General features: G+C 41.1%; 1 long non-coding RNA gene across 1 annotated transcript; it reads left to right on the forward strand.

Moving 5' to 3' along the window:
* Positions 1-1,018: 1,018 nt before the first annotated feature.
* On the forward strand, positions 1,019-20,175 carry LOC140742113 (uncharacterized). Its single transcript, XR_012102221.1, has 3 exons — positions 1,019-1,116; positions 4,656-4,787; positions 19,366-20,175. It is a non-coding gene; the product is annotated as an uncharacterized lncRNA (long non-coding RNA).
* Positions 20,176-20,490: the final 315 nt, after the last annotated feature.

The following is a 20,490-nucleotide window of genomic DNA, read 5'->3' on the forward strand; positions in this document are numbered from 1 at the left end:
AGAGGCTGTTGCTGCAGAATTCCTCCTATACTTCCTATATTCCAATAGTAATTCTCTTTCCTTTTCCACAGATGCTGCCTAATTGATGAGCGTTTCTTGCATTTCAGGTTTTTATTTCAGATTTCCAGCATCTGCAGTGTTTTGATTTTCAAAAGCAGGTTCTGAATATTTCCCTGCAACTGAAAGTACCGGTAGTAGAGGTTTTTATATGGGCCGAGGACGTCGTTGATGTTGCAAAGAAGACATTGAGCATTCTAACGTGGTGATATGTTAAAAGAGGAAAGCAATATTATCACCAGCACTGACATTAGGCTCAGACAGATGAAAAATTTATGAGTTTACTCATGCCACAGCCTTCTGCAATGGTTTCACCTGAAGATGCAACAGAGGTATTAAAAGGACCTGTGCTTTAAAAAGATGCTGTGGGAATCTTTTTGAAAGCTATAGGTTTAACACATGCATTTAGGGACTAGAACAGACAGTTGGAAATGTATAGCCAGATTACAGAAAACAGCAATTTTCAAACTGTTGTAGACTGAGCATTGTGAGGTTGCTTGGAGTATGAACTAACTTACAAGGGGATTAAAGCCATTGAGATATACAATGTAGGAACAGCCCTCTGGCTTTTCAGTTGATGCCAGTCCTATTTTACTCTCCCCACATTTCCATCCACTCGTACCTCAGATTCTAACACTTGTTAGACGTATTTTGCAGGAGCCAGTTATTGGGAATGTTGGAGAAAACTGGAGAAAGCTCAAACTGCTGTGAGAATTTGTAAGCTCACAGACAGCAATGGACTCTGTCAATGGAGCAGCGAGGGAGCATCTCCTCGAGCTGAGTAACTCCATACATTTGGGTGAAGTTTTGAGGTGATGTGAGATGATCAAGAGTCCAATTACACAAAGATGTATTAAGGCCTATGTCTTGGAGCTTATTGATTAGCTTTAAGGGATGATAGTATTGAATGCCAAGCTGTAGTCCATCCTGCAGCATCCTAATGTATGGATCTTCACTGTTCAGGTGTTCCAGAACTGAGTGGAGAGCCAATGAAATGTTATCTGATGTTGACCTGTTGTGCCGGTAGGCAACTTGGAGCAGATTCAAGTCCTTTCTCAGGTATGTTTCATTAGCAACCTCTCAATGCACTTCCTCCCAGTGGATGTAAGTGCTACTGGATGATAGCCATTGAAAAAGGTTACCATGTTCTTCTTGGGCACCGGTATAGTTGAAGCCAGCTTGAAGCAGGCAGCCTAAGCAAGAGGTTAAAGATATCAGTGAACACACCAGGTCATTGAATAGCACAAGTCTTCAGTACTCAGCCAGGTACTCCATCTAGGCTGTATGCTTTTGATGGTTTCGCCCTCCTGAAGGGCTCTCTCCATCTGGCCCCAGAGACTGAAATCACAAGATCACTTGGGGATGTGGGAGTTCATGAAGGTGCTTCCATGCTTTGTCACTGAAGTGAGCACAAAAGGCATTAAGCTCATCTGGGAGCAAAACCTTGTTGTCACGTATGTTGCTTGGCCTAATTTTGTAGGAGGTGATAGTATTCGAGCCCTGCCACAGGTGTCAAGTGTCCTTCAGTGATTCTAGTAGTCTAGAAATGCCGCTTCATTTCTTGATTCAAGAATTGCAGATTTCTTGGTTCGTCCAGGGCTACTGGTTGGGGAAGACTCTGCATGAGTTAATAAGGACATACTCATCTACAACTGTCTTTACAAAGCCCATAACAACCATGGCATATTCATTCAGATCCTCTGATGAGTCCTTAAACAAAGCCCAGTCCAGTAACTCGAAACAGTCCCACAGCTGTTCCTCTGTTTCACTCTATTTAGTTACACGATAAATCCCTTTTAAATAAATATGCCACAAAAATATAGAAAATTATAACGTTCTAAAGTAGCACTTCCTGTACAAAGTTAAGTCAATGCTGCAAATGCCATACTGTTCACCATAACAATCACAAGGCGTACAATGCAGAAAGCTTCCAGATTACAAACTAGTTACAGTGAGATATGTTTGCGGAGCCAGGGATAACAGGGGTAACAAAAAGTGTTATGGGTTTTTGTGCATCTCTTTGAGACAGAACCCTGTCCTCTGTTAAAAAAGTTCATTTTATTATCAAAGTATGTGTGCAAAATATAATCTGAGATTTGTCTTCTCCAGATAGCAATAAAATACAGAAAAACCATAGAGGTAATTGAAAGAAAAGACAGCAACCTTGCCCCGCACAAAAAGAAAAAGAAACAAAAACTCACAAGCCCCAAACCCCCCACCAACCCCTCCCTTGCACACGGAGAAACAGCAACGAGAACGTTAAACACCAACCCACAGCCGTCCAATCAGCAACAAGAAAGAATGGACAAAAACACAAAAAAAATAACTGAAAGAGGCCAATATGAAATATAGTTAGATTGAACTACAGTCCAATCCATAAATCTCAGAATTTCGATAGCATCTCCGAGAGCAACTGCTCAAACTGAGGAGAGAGGCTCAAACCCACTAGCCCCTCTGAGGAGACCAACCAGTTACTCATCTCCAGCAGCCGCTCCGTGGGAGTGACCCAAACTCAGCGGCCCCTTTGAGAATGACTCAAACCGAGCAACCCCCAGTTGAACACCTCATCAAAAATGCACCATGTCCAAAGGAGCGGTAAAGCCATAGCAGTGGAATGTCTGTCAAGACTTCTGTGTTCAGGTCTCTGAAGTGGGATTTGAACACGTAACCACCAAATTGAAGATAATGCATGGTACTAGCTGAACTACAGACAATATCCACAGGACTTGATCAAATAGAGGGAGAGATAATATGTTTCCTGCTTAAACCAGGGGTCACAGAGATCAAATGATTTTTTTTCAGCCAGACTATAGCAAAACCTTTGGAATTCTCTTTCTAACTTGGTTGTGGAATTTCCATCACTGAGTATATTCAAAATGAATATTGATGGATTTCAGATCTTAAAGGAAACAATAGATATGGCCTTAGTACAGCAAAGTACTGCTGAAGGAAAAGATCAGCCTTAATCTTATTGAATGACAGAGCAGTCACCAGGGACTAAGTCATTTAGTTATGTTCTCATGTAGGAAAAGAAAGAATCCAGAACTAAAATCAAAATGTGTTTTTTAATGAGTTTTGAATTTAATTCAAACTATGCATAGATAATTTGTGCTTTCTTGGAAACAAAGCTCAGTTTTTAATGACGTAGCAGATGTTAACTGTGACTAAATGAACTAAGCTGTTAACTCCTACTGCTGTAATCAAATGGAAAACCCATTAAAATAAGATGAAGATCTCATTGATTTTGGGTTAATTTATTTTCTTACAATATCAAAGTTGTTTGAGTCAGAGTGATATAGTGTTGAATTAAGCTTAACAGTTGCTTCAGAATTATTATGCCATCTTGTTCCCTGAGCTTTTAGACGCCTATTTATGTAGCTATGCTCAATTACCAATTTTAAACAGCTTCAATTTACAGAAAATAGGGGAGATCAGAAATGATAACAGATTAAGAACATAAATAGAACCAGACTGTGCAATTGGACAAATCCATCCATTTTCTCCAGCCTATCTCATCATTCAGTAAGATAATGGTTCTATCTCAAGTCTACATTCCCACCTAATCCCCTTATCCTTTAGCATCCATAAATCTGTCAAATGCAGCTTTAAATGTAGTCAATTACTGATAATCCTCAAACCTCTGGAGTACAGAATTCCAAGAATTTCCACATTGAATAAACACATTTTTCATCCGTCTTCTTATGGTGGACCTCTCATCCTAGGCAATCACTGCCAATAATCTATCCTCCAACTAAAGGAAGTTGCTCCCCGTAATATTGTCAATTCCTATTAGAATCTTGGCTATCTCAAGGAGATCAATTCTCAGCCTTCTATATTCCAATGTGAAAAAAGAATCTTATTTAATCTCTCCTCACAGGACAATCACCATCTCCAAAGTAAATGTATTCTTCCTTGGACAGGGGGTCCAAAATCATACCATGTGACTCAACAATAACTTATGTAATTCCATCAAGAATTTGCTACTTTTGTATTTCAATCTCTTTCCAATTAATTGACTTCCCATTTGCCCCTCCTGTATGTTGCTTTCTGTTTTATGAATTGGAAATTCAGTACCTTTCCTTGCAGCAAACTTAATATCAAGTTCAAAAATATTCAGTTCCTTCATGCTTCAAAGTAAAATCAATAACTTCTTATTGTCAATCTGTAACTCCTAAATTATTGTCAATCTGCTGAACTTCTTGACAGTCAAAGTGTCTTTGTCCATTTACCTGTTTCCCACATTTCACCCTTCAGCAAAGTTTGCACTGAATTTGATATACTTCTTGAAAATTTGAAATAAATATAATTCAAGATCTTCTCAAAATCCAATGGCACTGATTACCCTGGTAAATCAATTTCAAAGTCTTTATTGCAATCTTAAAGTCTATCCATATGCTCAATCCATCGCTTCTGCAGTCATAAGCATTAATCTATGGAGATTCACCTTTACATTCCATCAGAGATTAACAGTTCCACCTCTTTAATCTGCCTATCCTCAATAAAAAAAAAACATAATTTCAACATTGTCTTACTCCTTACCAGTTCTTTATCAAATCTACATACTTTGACAAACATTTGCAAATCTGATGCACTTTCAGCTCATTCCTGGACCCTGATGAAAGAGAAACGTGCTTCAGGAACACCCTGAGGAAAGACTGAGACAGATTCAGAGAAAGCTCTTCAGAAACACCCAACAAACTCCCATGAAAATGTCTTCATACTGCAGATTTGTAAGTAAAATAGTTCTACTAATTAAAGCTGATAACGCAGCAGGCACACTTAATATTTAATTAACAAGTTGTCCCTGATGCAAAAGCTGGGCAGCCCAACAGACTTGTTGTTGATTTTGTGTTCTCATATTAAGCATAAGTATCAACTGACAAGCACACATGCTAAGAGTCCTGGATCACATTGAAAGGAAAGTTATAGCTGTCAGATCGGTTGACTGGCAGGAGGCAAAGAGTAGGAACAAAGGGCGCCTTTTCTGGCTGACTGCCAGTGACTTCTTGTAGTGTTTAGCAGAGATTGTTGTTGGGTTCATTTCTTCTCACGTTATATATCCTTGATTTGGAAGACGTAACTGATGGCTTTGTGTGGCCAAGTTTGCAAACAGAATGAAGAAAGGTGGAGGATCAGGTAGTGCTGAGGAAGTAGGGAGTCTGAAGAAAGACTGAGATAGATTAGGAAAATGACAAAAACGTGGCAGATGAAATATAGTGTAGGGGAGTATATGGTTATACACTTTGGTAGAAAGAAAAAAAAACCTATTTTCTAAAGGGGGAGAAGATTCAGAAATCACAGGTGCAAAGTGACTTGGGAGTCGTTGTGTAGGATTCCCTAAAGTTTAACTTAAAGGTTGAGTCAGTGGTAAGGAAGTCAACTGTAATGTTAACACTTATTTTGAGAGAACTAGAATAAGAAAGCAAGGATGTAATGCTAAAGCTTTATGAGGTTTTGGTCAGACCCTGCTTGGACTATCGTGAGCAGCTTTGGGCCCCTTATCTAAGAAAGGATGTATTTGTGTTAGAGAGATTCCAGAGGAGGTTTATGAGAATGATCGCAAGGATGAAAAGATTTACATATAAGTGTTTGATGGCTCTGGGCCTGTGCTCATTGCAGTTTATAAGAAACCTATCAAAAGGCCTAGACAGAGAAAATGTGGAAAGGGTGTTTCCTATAGAGGGGCAGTCTAGGACCAGAGGACACAAAATCAGAATTAAGAGATGTTCATTTAGAACAGAGATGAAAAGGAATTTCTTTAGCTGGGGGTGGGGTGAATCTAAGGAATTCATTGCCACAGATGGCTGTGAAGGCCAAACTATTTGGCATATTTAAAGGAGAGGTTAATAGGTTCTTGATTAGTAAGAGCATCAAAGGTTATGGGGAGAAAGCAGGAGAATGGAGCTGAGAAGGATAATAAATCAGTCAGGATGGAATGGCAGAGCAGACTCGATGGGCTGAATGGCAAAGCAGACTCGATGGGCTGAATGGCCTAATTCTGCTCCTACATCTTGTAGTCCTGTGGTTACAGGATAGAAACCTGGTGAAAACAAACCCCTGAATAGACTCAGTGAACAAAGTTACCTGCGCACTGACTGCATGACAGTCAAAAAAATGTAAATTCAGGACCACGTTTCCAATTTTTCCACCTTTGCAGGTTTTTCCATTCTTCTGAAGAGAATGAATGCATGCTTGTCTAAGACCACTTGAAACACCAGGCATATACCTCACTCTACGCTTGTTGTGGAACAAAGACACAAGATCATTTGATAGAACTACCATCACTGAGAATAAATGTTCCTGCCAGAGAACTGTTCAGCATTAATACCTTCATCGGACTTTCAACAATCACTCCATATTCTATAAAAAAATTCATTTCATCAAAAGTAATCCAAGTGGCTAGTTTTATTATCACAGATATATTTTGTGAAATTTGTTGTTTTGTGGCTAGAGTACCATGCAAGACATAAAATAAATACAAAAATAAATAAATAGTGCTAAGAAAAACAATGAGGTAGTGTTCATGGGTTCATGGACTATTCAGAAATCTGATGACAGAGAAGACACTGTTCTTAAAATATTGTGTATAGGCTCATGTACCTCCTCCCCAAGGTAGTAAGGCAAAGAGGCCTTTAGTGATGGAATTATAATGATTTAATGATTGAAATTATAAAACTGCTACTTATCATATGTATACCATTTCCACCAACAGTTCTTCAATTTTTGGAGAAAATGTTTACCCAAAATTGAAAGCAAAACAACATTCATATGTTAAATATCAAGTGTGCCTTTGACAAACCATAGACAAACATTAATCAAAATTCTTTGGGAGAAAGATGTGGAGAGTAAGTGCTATTACATTGTGAAGCAACAGCAATAAATAAAATTTGCTTATTTATTCCAGATTTCAAATTGGTTTTGCAGACCAAGTACAAATCAAACATTTCCAGATTTAATTTTCCTCCAAACTTTGATGAAAAGTTGTAGCTTTTGTTACATCAAAAAACTATAGGCCCTGAAGTAGTGTAAAGTAGGAAAAATAAGCATTTTGGTTAATGCCATAAAACTGGTCATCAAGTTAAACTGGTGGCAATCGTGGGCTTTGTCAATGATATCTCTGCCTCCCTGTAACGTACCTACAGACATCACCAAACTGTATTTGCAGTCCTCTGAATCTGCCATGACCAGAGGAGCCATGTTGAATGAAACCTCATTCTTATACCATGTCTTATTATTTTCAATACGCTTTTGGACTAATGCATGATTATAAGAAGGAAGCTGTTTTACTGCAGTACCCATAGAAAAAAGTAGCCCACAGCAGTACAAATCCGAAGGTTGTTTCTCCAGTGTGTAGTCAGGACTTCATAAACAAACATGGCCTGCTCCGAAGTATCTGAATCACAGAGATTACTTTCCTGAATCAAGTTCTGTATAAGTGGAATGTCTGGCTCTTTAAATATTATGATTCATTTAATTCAGAATGCTAGACACAATGTTAAAATCGTGTTCATATTTACATTCGGTTGAATAACAAGAATTGCTATGCAACTATTCACAGAAATTTAGTCATCATAAAAAGGAAAATGAGACCATTGTAAATTGTCAGCTCAGCTCAATAGTTATGGGGTCATAGTCTACATATTAAAATGAAGGCCAAATATTTCATGTGGCACTGCGTAAGTACTGCATAGTCAGAAGTCTTATCTTTCAGACACTGTTAAACTGCAACAGTCTAACTGTTCAGCTGTACATGAGATGACATTTCCAAAGAAGAACAGGAAATTGTTGTCAGAGTTTGGCTGGTCCCCAGAGGAACATCAATAGGAAAGGAGGAATGAGCCATTCCTTAGATGCGAGGCTATGCTGAGTGTAAATTGTCCACTGCACTCCATACACTACCTACAATGGCAACACTTGAAACCTAATATATAAGAAGTGTTCAGGGATCTTTGAAGGAGTTGAAAGCTATAATAAAGAAGCATGTCTTTCATTTTGCTTTCTTACCTCTCTTTATTTCGTCATAAGATCACACTGTATATAATTATCTGGCAGATCCCAGTAATGGTATTTCCAACAAATGTTTACAACCATCCATAAGCTAATTACAGCTTAATATTAAGTCAACACAAAATCTCCCATTTGATTTTTAAAATTTAACTCCACATTACCCTTTATACAATGGGTACCGTTTGTAACTTTAGGTTTTTTAAAAATAGAACAAGAATAATTTAATATGCAGCAGAAAATGAGAGATTAAAGCATATTGTACAAAAAAAAGGTAGACATTTTACATTTTACTCTCATCATTCTATTGAGTGCTGCTTGTCATTTCCTTTACACAGTATCAGAGTTCGTCATTTATTTCCATCACAAGGAGTTATGCCTCCAGTGTCCTACTTCCTGGCCTGCCGTGTCTTCTATTCAGTACCTTTTCTTTACATTGATTATTTTTAATTTTTACATTAGTAATTTAAAAAAAGGTCTTGTATTCATTCTGTCCTCTGGCAATAGTCAAAGTGTTACAAGTTATGTGCAAGAATTTGCTATTAGCCTAATCTAGGAGTAGCTTTCTGATCAACTACTAGCCATTGCTCGAATTTTTCTACTTTCAAATTCAGCTTTACTCTAACTTGGCACCTGATCCTGTAAGGTATCCTCCTCAGGGATTCGAAGTGTGCGCTCAGGATAATTAACATGAGAATCCTCGAAACAGCAGTTTGAAGATTACTCACACAGATGAATGGGCCACAAAATCTAGCTCCAGAGCATCTGTTGTTTGGCACAGAGAATTGTTTCAAATATTGAAATTGATGTAGATGGGAGATGCGGCTGCTACAGTATTGGTAGGGAATTCTTATCTGTCTTGTAACAACAGACGTAAGACTATTCGCCCAGAAGCAAGAGAAAATCTGCAGATGCTGGAAATCCAAGCAACACACACAAAATGCTGGTGGAACTCAGCAGACCAGGCAGCATCTATGGGAAAAAGTACAGTCGACGTTTCGGGCCGTTTCAGCCCATGGGGTTCATGATTGATTTATTTATTTATTGAGATACAGTACAATTCGGAATGAGAAGGCAGCGGGAGAGCACCTAAGGATTTCCAGCGGGAAGACATTTTGGAGCTCTCAGGGGAAGAGAGAGGCCAGGCTGCGCAGGCGCGTGACGTCAGCCAGTTGAGCACGAACAGTTTAAAAAGAAGGCAGCCATATCCAGTGGGCAGCGGATTGAGAGGCAGCAGAGTGAAAGGGCTTTGGCTCCATGGACTGGCTGATGAGAGGAGAGGCCATACTGGATCTAGTTCTGGGTAATGAACCTGGTCAGGTGACAGACCTCTTGGTGGGGGAGCATTTTGGTGAGAGTGACCACAACTCCCTTAGCTTCAGCATAGCTATGGAAAGGGATAAAATCAGACAAAATGGTAAAGTGTTTAACTGGGGAAAGGCTAACTTTGAAGGGATGAGGCAGGAACTAGCGAGAGTAAATTGGAAACAGATGTTCAAAGGGGAAAGCACAGAAGTAATGTGGGAGAAGTTTAGGGACCCATTGAGCTGGGTTCAGGATAGGTTTGTCCCACTGAGGCAAGGAAAAAATGGTAGGAAAAGGGAACCGTGGCTGACGAAATATGTGAGGCAACTTGTCAAGAGGAAAAAGGAAGCATATGTTAGATATAAGAGGCAGGAAGTAGGAGGGGCTTATGAGAAATATAGGGTAGCCAGGAAGCAGCTAAAGAAAGGACCTAGGAGAGCTCGAAGGGGGCATGAGAAGGCCTTGGCATGTAGGATTAAGGAGAACCCCAAGGCGTTCTATGCGTATGTGAAGAATAGCAGGATGATGAGAATGAAGGTGGGACCGCTAAAGGATAAAGAGGGCAACATGTGCCTGGAAGCAGAGGAGGTTGGGGAGGTCCTAAGTGAATACTTTGCTTCAGTATTCACAAGTGAAAAGGATCTTGATCAGGATGAGGTCGAAGTAGAGCGGGCCTGTGTGCTGGACAATGTGGAGATTAAGGAAGAAGTGCTGGATCTTCTTAAAAACATTAAGATTGATAAATCCCTAGGGCCGGATATGATACACCCCAGGTTGTTGTGGGAATTGAGAGAAGAGATCGCAGGAGCATTAGCCATGATCTTTGAATCCTCTTTGGCTGCAGGGGAAGTGCCGGAGGACTGGAGAATGGCAAAAGTAGTTCCCTTGTTTAAAAAAGGTAATGGGGAGAAACCTGGGAACTATAGACCGGTGAGTCTTACATCAGTGATATGCAAACTACTGGAAAGGATTCTTAAGGATAGGATCTACGAGCATTTGGAGAAGTACAGTCTACTCATGGATAGTCAACATGGCTTTGTGAAGGGAAGATCGTGCCTCACGAGCCTGATTGAGTTTTTTTGAAGAGGTAACAAAAGAAATTGATGAGAGTAGGGCAGTGGATGTGGTCTACATGGACGTTAGCAAAGCATTTGATAAGGTCCCTCATGAGAAACTCAATCCAGAAAGTCATGAGGCATGGGATAAGTGGAACCTTGGCTGTTTGGATAAAAAATTGGCTTAAAGGAAGAAAGCAGAGGGTAGTTGTGGAAGGAAAGTATTCTGCCTGGAGGTCAGTGACTTGTGGAGTGTCGCAGGGATCTGTCCTGGGACCCCTGCTATTTGTGATTTTTATAAATGACCTGGATGTAGAGACAGAAGGATGGGCGAGTAAGTTTGCGGATGACACGAAGATTGGAGGAGTTGTGGATGGAGATGTAGGTGGTCGAAGGTTACAAGAGGATATAGACAGGCTGCAGAGTTGGGTAGAAAAATGGCAGATGGAGTTCAATCCGGACAAGTGTGAGGTGATGCATTTTGGAAGGACAAACCAGAAGCCTGAGTACAGGATTAATGGTCAGTTACTTAAGAGTGTGGATGAACAAAGGGACCTTGGGGTTCAAATCCATACATCCCTCAAGATCGCTGCACAGGTTGATAGGGTAGTTAAGAAGGCCTATGGGATTCTAGGCTTCATTAACAGGGGTATTGAGTTCAAGACTAGAAAGGTCATGTTGCAACTCTACAAATCTCTAGTGAGACCACACTTAGAGTATTGTGTTCAATTCTGTCACCTCATTATAAGAAAGATGTGGAAGCTATGGAGATGGTGCAGAGGAGATTTACCAGGATGTTGCCTGGTTTGGAGAACAAGTCATATGAAGCAAGGTTAGCAGAGCTGGGACTTTTCTCTTTGGAGCGTAGAAGAATGGGAGGAGACTTGATAGAGGTCTACAAGATTATGAGAGGCATAGATAGGGTGGATAGTCAGTACCTGTTTCCCAGGGCACCAACAACAAACACCAGAGGGCAAATATACAAAATTAAAGGAAGAAAGTTTAGGGGAGACATCAGGGGCAAGTTTTTTACACAGAGGGTTGTGAGTGCCTGGAATGACTTGCCAGGGATGGTGGTGGAGGTTAAAACATTAGGGGTATTTAAGAACCTCTTGGACAGACACATGGATGAAAGAAAAATGAAGTATGGGGCAGTGTGGGTTTAGTACTATTTTTTAAGGATTATATGGGTTGGCACAACATGGAGGGCTGAAGGGCCTGTACTGTGCTGTAGTGTTCTATGGTTCTATGGAATAGACCTTTCTGGCCCTGATTTATTCCTCGCCTACAATGACCAATTAACCTACCAACCTGTATGTCTTTGGACTGTAGGAGGAAAACCACACGGCCACGGGGAGAATGTACAAACTCCTTACAGGCAGCAGCGGGAATTGAACCCCGGTCGCTGATCCTATAAGGCATTGTGCTAACCACTACACTTCAGTGCCGCCTAGTGCTGTCGAAGTGCAGCCGATGATGACTCCCAGTAGAGCATTCCAGTTAGTTCCATCTTCCTTCTCCTTTCTCTCTCTCCCAGCACCTTCTTTTCTCTCACTCATGTCCATCAACTCCTGGCACAGCCCAAAGTTGTGTAGTCTGGTAAGTTAATTGGCAGCAGTAAATTACCACTACTGTACACGGCTGATGGGAGAATCGGAGAGGTAACCCCAGGGAAACCTTTGGGAAAGATATGTAGCTGGAGGAAATCCACACATTCGCAGATTCTGCACAGATTGCACACATGGTCAGGACTGTACTCGGGTCCCTCGAGCTGGGAAGCAGCAGCATAAAATACTGTGCCACCGTAGTGCTCTAGATCAGTACGCACAGCGATAATAGAAACATAAGGGGCTACAAATGCTGGAATCTGAGCAACACACAAGATGCTGGAGGATCTCCATGGGAAAGGCAGCATATGTGGACAGTCTACATGTCTGGCAGAGACCTTTCATCTGACCTGAGGCATCAATTGTCCATTTCCCTGTCTGACCGCTGACTTCCTCCAGCATTCTGTGTGTTGCAGAGTGGCGATGTTCACATGATATCATTCGTTATAGGCAGAGAATGATGTCAATCAGAACGTAATGCCATGGTGCAGGCAAAATGGAGCACCACATTCCAGCTAGGGTAATCTCAAAATTGCGTGCACAAACACACAGCAGGAAGAGCTGCTGCCAAGCACTTTGTAAAGGCTGGATGCTGATTGATTTCTGCTGAGTGTTATTTCAATTCAAGAAGTGCTTATTCTTAAGCCTGCAGGGGTGATGTGCTAAGAGCTGAAAAAATTTATCTTGACTTCAAGTTTCTGCAAGAACCTGCCGATGTCAAACCTTCCTTATTTCATATGCTTCCCACAAAGGATACCATTTGGCCCATCGTGTCTATGCCAAATCTCAGAGCATTCCTGTTCTTAGTCTCCTGTTTATCTCCATGTAACCTATTCCCAGTTTCCCAATCCCATCGTTTCTCCCCTCATTCTCCTACCTCCCACCTACTCCAGGGGCAGTTGGCATGGCCAATTAACCTCCCAACCAACACGTCTTTGGGATGTGGGAGGAAACTAGAACACCTGATGGAAACCTACAGAGTCACGGGGAGAGTTGGCAATCTCCACACAAACAGCTTCAGGACTGGACCCAGGTCAATTCAGCTGTGAAGCAGTAGTTCTACCTGCTGAACCGGTGTCGGAAAGACCATGTAGACAACACTCAGAATGGGACAAGCTGTGGTCTTTCATTGGTTCTATTGTAGTTATTATTCTATTATGGTTATTCAGTATACCTGCAAGAAGGTGAATCTCAGGGTTGTATACAATATATATGTACTTTGATAATAAATTTACATTGAACGTTGAGCTTTGAAAAACAGTGCACATGGCAACAGTAAGGACTTCCTTTATAATAACACAGACTCAGGACAAGACCAGTTTGCCACTGGCTATCAAAGGTGTATTGTGTTGAGTTTATTAGCATCAAGCTCCTTGTAGACTTAGCTATTGAAGGGAAATAAGGCATCAGGTTGTTACAAGGAAATGCAATGAAACTAGGAGGTATAGGTTTACATCATGTTACCTGTAAATCTGAAGAGATTGCTTGATAAAAGCAAGAATGGTGCGAAGAGGAGTATCGATTTTCCTCCAATTGTTTGCCAATTTGATCTTTAGGATAGAGGGAAAAGTGTCAATGAGTGGATGCAATTGAAGGAGCACTGTGCCCAGGCTGTGAGACACAATGAGAGCTCTGCATAGTAGGTAGGCCTCCATTAGTCTCGATAGACCATGGATTTGCACAAGCCTGGGCAAGGTTTTTTTTAATGGAAGACCGGCAGTTGCCCAAGCTGCAAGTCTCCCCTCTCCACACCACCGATGTTGTCCAAGGGAAGGGCACTAGACTGCATAGTATTGAGTGTATAAGTGTGATGAAGAAATGGAGTTAACTCATCATGAACAGTAGAGGTTGATGTCAGGTGAGTTGGTCTTGCAATGCATTCACTAAATTGATGATACGGAGATCTTCAACACTTGGTCCAATGATGATCCAGCATTGGCTACTAAGCCTTTCCCTTCTCACTTCCACCTTGGTGTGTGTCCTGAGAGAGTGTTCTATGATCTTCTGGAAACAGGACATCTCTCCTCCTCTGCCCAGACTGTGCCAGGTCCTCCAGTGTAATTTCTTGCCCTTTTGTGATTAAACTGACTATGTCAGTTCAAATGTTAATGCCTTCCAGTGCCTGCTAAAACCATAAGGCACTTCCCTCTAAGAGATGGAAGGCGGATTTAAGTGGCACAAGCTAGCTTCAGCTGGTAGATGGTTCTTGCAAAATTGGGCCCACCATAAGTGATAAACAAATTTGTTAATATGTGTATTTTAACTGTATATTACGTTATACAAACCTATGTTATTGTGCATATATTAACACTGAAATATATAAATATGCTGACAATTTAAACTCATGATTCGGCCCATGTTAGAAGCATTTTAACTGCTGATCCTGGTTCGTTCTCACCCCGACAGAGACTAAGCTAGGATATTTTAAAGGGAAGTATGAATCATAGAGAATGTGGAACAAAAACTAGGAAATGTAAATAGAATTTGAATAGAGCAGATTAAAAGAAAGAAAAATATTTTTGGAATCCCCGATTTTGGAGGAAATGAGACTCCACAGGACTAAAATTATTTTTCTGGGTTAGTGAGGTTGATCAGCAGTAATAAACATCTATCTCTGCAATAAAGTCCGTCACCAAAGTAAAGGTAGAGACTTAAGACTGCAGCACCAGTGCTGAGGAAAGAAGGTATGGTCAAGTGAGGCAGAGGAGTCAGAGGAGTGCTTTCAGTCAGTGGACTGGACAATATTCAGGGATTCACCTTCAAGTTTGAATAAGTACACCACAGTTGTCACCAACTTCATCAAGACCTGTGTGGATGAGTGTGCCTTCGAGAACATACTGAACATTCTCAAACCTAAAGCTGTGGATGAACCAGTTCGTAGTCTGCTGAGGGCTACATCTGTGGCATTCAAGATTGGTGATGCAGAACTACACAAGAAGTATAGGTACAACCTAGGGAAGGATATTTTAAGGGCAAGAAAACAAGTTCAATTGAATTTAGAGATGGAATTGTATACACGTCAGCTCTGGTAGGGTTTGCAGGCCGTTACTTCCTACAAAGTGAATGGCTGTGATGATTCACTCCCAGGTGAGCACAATGCCTTTTATGCATGCTTTGAAAGGGAGAATTAAACCACACATACGCAAATCCCTGCAGCACCTGTGATCTCCAATTCGGAAGTTAATGTTAGAACATCTTTCAAGAGGGTGAATAATCGCAAGGTGTCAGGCTCTGATGACCTACCTGGCAGGCCTCTGAAAACCTGTCCAAACCAACTGATAGGAATGCTCAAGGGCAGCTTCAATCTCTCACTACTGCAGTGGGAGGTTCCCACCTGCTTCAAAAGGGCAACAATCATACCAATGCCTAAGAAGAGCAGGATGAGCTCCCTCAATATCTATCGCCCAGTGACACTTACATCTACTGTGATGAAGTGCTTTGAAATGTTGGTCATGGCCAGAATCAACTCCTGCTGAAGCAGGAGCATGGACCTGCTTCAATTGACCTTTCACCACAATGAGTCTACAGCAGATGCAATCTCATTGGCTCTCCACTTGGCCTTGAAGCACCTGGTCTATAGTAATACTTACCTCAGGATGCTGTTTGTTGACTGCAGCTCAGCGTTCAACACAACCATACCCTCAGTTCTAATCAACAAACTCCAAAACCTGGGCCTCTATACCTCCCTTTGCAACTGGATCTTTGACTTCCTCACCAGGAGACCACAGACTGGGTGGATCAGTAATTACCTCTCCTCCTCGCTGAAAATCAAAACTGTTGCAACTTAAGGATGTGTGCTTAGCCCAGTGCTCTACCCTCTCTACACCCACAACTGAGTAGCTGGGCACAGCTCAAACACCATCTGTAGATTTGCCAATGACACAACTATTGTTGGCAGAGTTTCAGATGGTGACGAGGAGGTGTACAGAGCAAGATAGATCAGCCGGTTGCATGGTGTCACAGGACAGTCATACATTTAGCGTCAGTAAAACCAAGGAATTGATAGAGACTTCAGGAAGGGGAAGTCAATGGAACACACACAAGTCCTTACCGAGGGATCAGAAGTGAAAAGGGTGAACAATTTCTGGTTCCTGAGTGTCAACATCTCTAAGGAACTATCCTGGGCCTAACATATTGATGCAATTACAAAGAAGGCACGACAGCGCCAATATTTCATTAGGAGCCTGAGGGGACTTAGTATGTCTCCAAAGACTCACAAATTTCTACCGATATACGTATGTGGAGAGCAATCTAACTGGTTACATCACCGTCTGGTATAGAAGGACCACTGCACAGGATCTGAGAAAGCTCCAGAAAGCTGTAAGCTCCGCCAGCTCCATTGTGGGCACTAGCCTCCCCAGCATGCTGGATAACTTCAAAAAGCAATGCCTTAAAAAGACAGCATCCATCATTAAGGACTCTCATCACCCAGGACATGCCCTCTTCTTATTGCCACTTTTAGGGAGGAGTCTGAAGACACTTGAATTCTGAATGGACAATGAACTCACAAATACCATGTCAATACTTTTTTCCTCTCTTTTTGCATGACTTATTTATTTAATTTTTATATAAACATGAGAAAGTCTGCAGATGCTAGAAATCCAAAGCAACACACACAAAATGCTGGAGGAACTCAGCTGGTCACGCAGCATCTACTGAAATGAATAAACTGTTGTTTTGGTCCAAGACTCTTTTTCAGGACTGGAAAACAAGGGGGAACATGCCAGACTGAAAAAAAAGTGCGGAGAGAGGAAGGATAGCTAGAAGGGGATAGGTGAAGCCAAGTGGATAGGAAAGACAAATGGCTAAAGAGGAAGGAATCTTATAGGAGAGGAGAGAGGACCATAGGAGAAAGGGAAGGAGGAGGGAATTCAGGAGGAGGTGATAGGCAGGTGAGAAGAGGTAAGAGGCCAGAGTGAGGAATAGAAGAAGAGGAGGAGGGAAGGCATTTTTTTTTAAACTGGAAAGAGAAATCGATATTCATGCCATCAGGTTGGAGGCTACCGAGACAAAATATAAAGCGTTGCTCCTCCATCCTGAGGATGGCCTCATCTTGGCACAAGAGAAGGCTGTGGGCCAACATGTTGGAAAGGGAATGGAAATCACAATTAAAATGTTTAGCCACTGTGAAGTTTCACTTTTGGCAGATGGAGTCGAATTTCTCAATGAAGCAGTCCCCCAGATGATGATGGCTCTCAGAGTGTAGAGAAGGCCACATTGGGAGCACCGGACACCAGCAGATTCGCAGGTGAAGTGTTGTCTCAGCTGGAAGAGTTTTTTGGGGCCCTGTTTGGAGATGAGGGAGGAGGTGAATGGGCTGTTTGGCCGCCGGCAGGAAGGTTAGTGGGGAGGGATGAATGAACAAGGGATTCATGGAGGGATCAATCCCTGTGGAAAGTGGAGAGAGGGCATGGAGTGATAGAGATATGTAGAATCCCTTTGGGGATGGCAGAAGTTGTGAAGTATACCTACCCATCTAGCTTCATCCGAATCACTTTCTAGCTATCCTCCTTCCCCTTCCGCCCCCCACCCACCCCTGGCCTTTTTATTCTGGTGTTGTCTCCCTTCCTTTCAAGTTCTGAAGAAGGTAATAGAATGAATTTATTAATTTCCATAGATGCTGCCTTATTTTTACTGTAATGTATAGATTTATTATTGGGTATTACAGGGCACTGCTGCCACAAAACCACAAACTTCATGACATATGCCGGTGACATTAAGCCTGATTCTAATACTGATGTTTCAGGTCTGAGATCCTTTGCTAGTTTTGTGCTTTTTGATTTTAGAAACATAGAAAACCTACAGCACAATACAGGCCCTTCGGCCCACAAAATTGTGCCAAACATGTCCCTACCCTAGAAGTTACTAGGCTTACCCATAGCCCTCTAGTTTTCTAAGCTCCATGTACCTATCCAAAAGTCTCTTAAAAGACCCTATCATATCCACTTCCACCAGTATTGCCGGCAGCCCATTTCATGCATTTTCTACAATACTTTCTGCCTTTTCTACCTGGGAACTATTGGCTTAGATCGCTCTATGTCCTTCAATGCCAAATCAATTACTGAAGCCTGTTTAGAATGCTATGGGCGAGCAGGATTACTATAAATGCCTGACTATATTTGTACTCACCAAATTTGTTCACCCTGACACAGACACTACTTTTGTTCTCTTATCTCTCCAATTTAAAACACACTTGTTCTCCTCACTTTTCCAGTTCTGATGAAAGGTCACTGGCATATACTTAATGTGTAAAATTGCTGCATATTTGAAGCTAACCTTGCTTGCAATTTTGGCAAATTAACAAATGAAGGTTTAGAGTCAAACAAATAAAATACTTACTGGTGTACTTCATGAAATGGCATCCAAGTGCTGTTACCAGCCTACTTCCCAGAATCACCCTTCCATTCCCACACTTACTAGACATGGGCTGTTGATCTCACTGACCTTCCACACCCTTGAGTTAGGTAGCAAACTCCAAATAACAGCTAACTCTCAAGCAACATACTGCAAATGCCCCCTCCAGCTGAATACACCTGACAGTTTTTGACAGAAAGCAGAAAAGGGAGGCTGAGATCTCTCTTCTCTCTATAGTTGTCATGGACATCAAGACTTTAAATCTCTTAATACTGAGATAAATGCTCTCAGAATTATTAATTGATTTTAATTCATAATTAAGTTTTTAAAAGTTGGATAATTAAAAGCATAAATATATAATTAAAAACATTAAACTAAAGTGAGATAATAAAAACAGAAATGTATAAGCCTTTCTCCTCTCCCTCCTAATCTACAGGCCCAGAAGCCCCACTGACATCATTAGAGTCTTGTCTCAGATTCCATGCCAGGTCTGCCCTGGCAAAGGATCCGAGCAGGAGGAAGCCCTGCCAATGGATTCCATGTGGACTCCCACAGCAGGGATGAACTGACAGATCAAGCCTACCAAATTTGTCAGTAAATCCCAGACCTGTGCTTAAGTCCAGGACTCTAGATTGAATGGCCAAGTGCCAGTGGTTGCTTTTTAAATGCCTGCCCAGAGCCAACAAGATACAACCCAAAATATAGAAGAAGTTAACTTGTTAAAGACTGCAATGAACAAATAATGTACATGGAAATTCCACAGCTCTTAATCTGTAATCATGCTATAATTTTACGAAATAAAAGAGAATTATAGTCTTAACTTGGGAATTGTTGAAATTTAATACATTATTAGGAACACATCAGAAATGGACCATTAATCAATGCAATGATGTAAGGTAAACACCTCACTCTAATATTGCATTCCAATAGTTGTTTCCGTATTGCGAGTCTGTTACCTATTACATGTATTTCCTTTTCTGCAGCCAGAATGACTGCGTTGAGATATACTTGGCCGGAGATTTACTGGTATTTTTGGATCATTGGAAGTCTCCTGGCTCTTGTGGCTGACGCACTAGAGGATACAATATCTTTCCATTTGGACTTGGATGTGCTTGATTTAAACCCACTTGGGAATGATCACTGTATTGATCACTGAACACATTCTGCTGTGGCGGGAAATTCATAGTTTGGTAAATATTGTGTCAAATGTTTCAGAGAACCTTACAAGTGAAAGGCAGGGAAAAAAAACCCCTCATAAAGCCTTTGCATTAAAGAACCCCACTGAGGTCAACCCTCCTCCAGCTGTGGCATCAAAAAGTTGTGTTCAAGTGGGGATTTACCTAAAGCATTGTAACAGCAACTGTTTGCAAAAATACAACATGATTTGTAATGCTGAGCAGATGTGAGCTGTCAGGACTTTAACATCTTGGGAGCATTAAGAATGTAATATTCGTATGGCATATATCTCATTTTGTAGATTAATGTGAACTTTCTTTTTAAAAGTGGGGGAATTGCCAAAGTGCTATCATAGCCAAACCTGCACATACTCATGGAACACAACATACAATTTCATTTACTTCACCACATATTCTGCTCAGCATTCAACCCAGTTAGTAAATCAAATATAATTAACATGTCCCAAAATGATACCTACTTATTGCACTGACTAGGTGAAATATATAAAGATATTGCTGAAATTCTGAATCCATAGCAAGTTTCAAGAGATTCCTGAATGGTTGGTTCTTCTGACCTTGAAGGAGTTGTATGAAAGACAATTGTGTGTATTCTGGTAAAACGGCCAATTGCTTGTGCTGAAATGGCTAACACATGTTTGAAGTACTTAACTCTTCTAGTTCGTTAGCATATGATCTTGGTAATAAATGCTGCACCCGATCTAAGTTAAAGAATGAGTGGTTCCTTCAGCGTGGTGTTTTACTGAAAAAGGATCGTTATTACCTGGTTATTATTGATGTAAGCAGCTGGGAATCAAATGAGGATAAAGTATCATAGAGAGAGGTTGCATGCATGGTTGGGAAGCAGCAAGTGTTCTTTTCTCATATAAGCGTGCTTTAGCTGGCTCATGAGCCTACCAAAAGTGCAAAAATATT

The sequence above is a fragment of the Hemitrygon akajei genome, chromosome 19, assembly GCF_048418815.1.
Source record: "Hemitrygon akajei chromosome 19, sHemAka1.3, whole genome shotgun sequence".
NCBI classification, from domain to species: domain Eukaryota; kingdom Metazoa; phylum Chordata; class Chondrichthyes; order Myliobatiformes; family Dasyatidae; genus Hemitrygon; species Hemitrygon akajei.